Source organism: Pinus tabuliformis, chromosome 1_2 (genome assembly GCF_031772625.1).
Source record: "Pinus tabuliformis cultivar Carrire ecotype Pingquan chromosome 1_2, CPIR1, whole genome shotgun sequence".
In the NCBI taxonomy this organism is placed as follows: Eukaryota; Viridiplantae; Streptophyta; class Pinopsida; order Pinales; family Pinaceae; genus Pinus; species Pinus tabuliformis.
Genome location: NC_142298.1, coordinates 1,010,870,646 through 1,010,874,643, shown reverse-complemented (window position 1 = coordinate 1,010,874,643; position 3,998 = coordinate 1,010,870,646).

Sequence of the window (3,998 nt, the reverse complement as noted above, 5' to 3'; positions counted from 1 at the left end):
TTATGTTGATGACAGACCATCACAGCTTGACTAGTTACTTCAATCAACCTACCTTAAATGCTAGGCAGGCACGGTGGGTGGATTTCCTAAGAGGATTTGATTTCGAGAATAAACATTTGAAGGGGAAAGAAAACTGGGTAGCTGATGCTTTAAGTTGAAAGGTCCATTGTCTCTACGAAATTGCTTGCAGCGAGGGGTGAACTACTCTCAATGAAATGATTAAAAAGGCAGCAGAGAAAGATCAGAATTATCAGAAAATAGGATAGCAAGTTCAAAATCCAACCAGTCATGAATATCATCAAGGATATGCGATGGATGTCGCCGGCATGCTAAGTTACAAAAAGAGGATATATGTACCCAACCAGAGTAATATTAAAAGTTTGATTTTAGATGAATTTCATAAGAGTCCCTATGCAGGACATCCAGGATACCAAAAGCTGATTACAACACCCCTGAAGGAGTACTACTGGTCGGGCATGAAGAAAGAGGTAGCAGAATATTTGACACGTTGCTTGGAATGCCAACAAGTCAAAGTAGAGCATCAGCACTCTGCTAGGTTATTGCATCCGCTACCAATTCTAGAGTGGAAGTGGGAGACCATCTCTATGGATTTCATAACAGGATTACCCAAATCCAAGAGAAACAACGACTCCATCATGGTGGTGGTAGTAACACAAATTAGTCAAATCAACCCATTTTATACCAGTACAGTCCACTTTCAAATTGGCACAGATTGCCAATATTTTTATGCAAAACATTTTTAGGCTGCACTGGTTACCAAAAACTATAATTTCTAACCGTGATGTTAAATTTACATCAGCCTTTTGGAGAACTCTGTTTGAGGGATTTGGGACTCAATTAAATTACAGTACCACTTATCATCCTCAGACCGATGGACAAACAGAATGGGTGAATCAAGTTGTAGAAGATATGCTAAGATCATATGTGATGCAGCGACCATCCAAGTGGGAAGACTATCTGCACTTGGTCGAGTTTGCATACAACAATGGCTATCATACATCCCTATAGATGAGCCCGTTTGAAGTGTTGTATGGACAAAAATTCCGCACACCCTCCAGTTGGGGGGGACCAGAGGACAGGCTGATGTTGGGCCCCGAAATGCTAAAAGAGATGGAAGAAATGGTCAAGAAGGTATGATCCAATTTAAAGGCAGCCCAAGATAGGCAAAAGAACTTCGCCGACCGAAAGAGAAATTTTAGAGAATACCAAGTAGGAGATCATGTGTATGTGAGAATTCGAGCTAAAAGGAGTACATTACAATGGAGTGGGTGCGCCAAGCTGGCACCCTGGTTTTGTGGACCATTTCAAATCTTAGCGAGAGTTGGGCCGGTGGCATACCAGCTCGCCCTGCCAAGTCATATTCGGGTCCACAATGTCTTCCATGTGTCAGTATTAAAAAAATATGTTTATGATCCTAAGCACATAGTCAGTTGGCATGACATACAGGTAAGAAAGTATCTTAGGTAGGCCAATCAATTTTGTTGTTAAAGGAAAAACTGACTTAAGTATTTTGTGTTTTAGGTCGAGCTGGAAGGAGAATTCTTGGTCGAGCCGTTGAATATACTCGATCGGAGAGAAGTAATGCTACGGAAATGAGCCATCACCCAGGTTAAAGTGAAATGGTAGCACTTTGGGTCAGATGAGGCCACCTAGGAAGATGAACAACTCATGAGAGAAGCTTATCCAGGGTTGTTTGTGGCCAGAAAACATTGAGACGATGTTTGATTTTAGGAGGGGGAGATGTAATGTCCCTAGAAAGCTGTAAATATTTTATTTTACCATAGTAAGAACAAACTGAATAATTATTGTTATTACTTGTTTGAGTTGAATAATATTGTTAATTATTGAAAATGAGAAATGATTTGAGTATTAGCAGATCTTGTAACTTCTCATGGAAGGAAGTTGGAAAAAGGCAGTTGCTGGAAGAAAACCCTAACTACCTCCCCTAACTGTGAAATGCTTCCAAAGAAAAGGAATTGGGGGGAGGAAAAACTGTGCTGAAGGGTCAAGCGATAAGGGGAGCATTGCTAACTCTGGTGATGACCACATAGCATAAACACTGTGTGCGAGCAACTTGCAGAAGACTAAGCTCTTGTGAGCAAGCTTGAGGGGAGATTTGGTCCCAAAAGACAAATCTCATGGACGGGAGAATGACAAGCAACAGAAAACAAAGGTGACCTCTTCCATTGGAGTTCTTTCCTTTGAATCCCAACTTAGGTAAGTGGTACCTCTGGGAATTAACCTATTGTGCAAATTAAATTATGTGTCTTTTACTGAGATTGGAAAAGATGTGGTTGGAGCTCTTAATGTTGAAAGGATACTTGAAATGTTAGCAGTAGGATAATTATTGTACTTATATCTACAGAGAAACAAGAATGGTAGAGTTGGAACCAATTGGTCACCTTAAGTACCAGTATTCTTTTATAATAGAGTCAATATCTGTTTGGAATTGGAGAACCTCTATATTCGGGGTCATACAAGCTGTGGAATTAAGATCTGTACAAGTCTTTTATTTTTTGGTAAATTATTTATAGTAGAATTACTGTTGTAATGAATCTGGTAAGCATTCTCTTAGTTGACTGTGTGAATTTTAGAACTACAAATTAGAAATTTAACCAAGAGACCATAGAATTGAAAGAAAGATTTGCAAAGAAAAGAAAAATTACAAATAACGCTAGAAAGCTTAAGAGGAAAGAAGTTGTTTTCGCAGGTTAGGTAACCCAGGGTTAGGCCCCAGAGAGCCGAAGCATGATGCAATTAAGAAGGGCCAATGTAGCGGGGAGTTATAAGGGTATTTACCCTAAAGTCGCTCTAGGCTAGCATACTAAAGGAGCTGACTAATAAATACATTTAAACTCTGTAAGATCTTTTAAAACCTACGTGGAAATGAAACCCTTTAGGGTTATCACCGACAGAGTCATCCTCGAACAAGTTAACTAAGACTACCAGATATTTAATAAATAAATAAAAGAACTATAGACATTTTGATTTTGAAAAGGGCAAAAGCTAAATTGATTTTAAGAAAGAGTCGCATGACTACCAGAAAACAATAAAATAAGTGGAACCCTAACTCGTGATTTCCACAACAATTTTACCCACATCAATATTGTATAGAAACCGTGAACAAGAATATCATGTATAATGTACAGGATAGCAAGCTTAAATCATTCACACATTGAAACAGGAGTTCAAATTACATTTCATATGGAACCAGTACCCAAAACCCCAAATGACTTCGAATTCCAAGAAGTCTGTCAAACTAGATTAATAGGTCTTAACCAGAGAAAATGAAACTCTTTCGCAATAATTTAAATATGGAAAATTTCACCGATGCGGCCATGGCCTCAAGACTCACAACCAGGTAAGCAAATCCTCAAAGGGATAGAGGAAATGTTCGTGCATACAATTCATAAACTACTATGGGCTTTCACCTGAAAAAATATAAACAAAACGTGGGGCAATAAGATCTCGTTTATCTTCAAATCCAGAAAAGAAACCAGTAAAACTCTTAAGAGCTAAAACTCTAACCCCAAAACAATAGAAATTGCTCAGGTGGGCTTTGTTCGCCATGGTTATTTTTGGAGCATTGCTACTATGATCTCTTGGAATGGGCCACAACATCCACATGCAAATTATTTGCCTCTGATTTTTCAGTGTATTTTAGAGACTTAAAGGTTCGATTGTGTTACTCTTATCCAATAGTTATGATGTGTTTTTGTTTTGTTTTGTTTTTAATGTCAGGGTATTTCATTGTTTTTGAGTTTCTTGTACATAGATTACCAGTGGCAGTCATTTCGACCAACGTTAGCTTAATTAAATTTTTAAGATCTTGACACTATAGCAATTTTTATTATATGTTCCAAGTCATCGATTTAATAAGTTTATGTAAAACCCGAACATGGTGTTTATTTTTTAGCAGGTTACTCCTTATTATTACTGTGTTTACTGTGGCGACCTTCGGTGGGTTAAGTATGTGT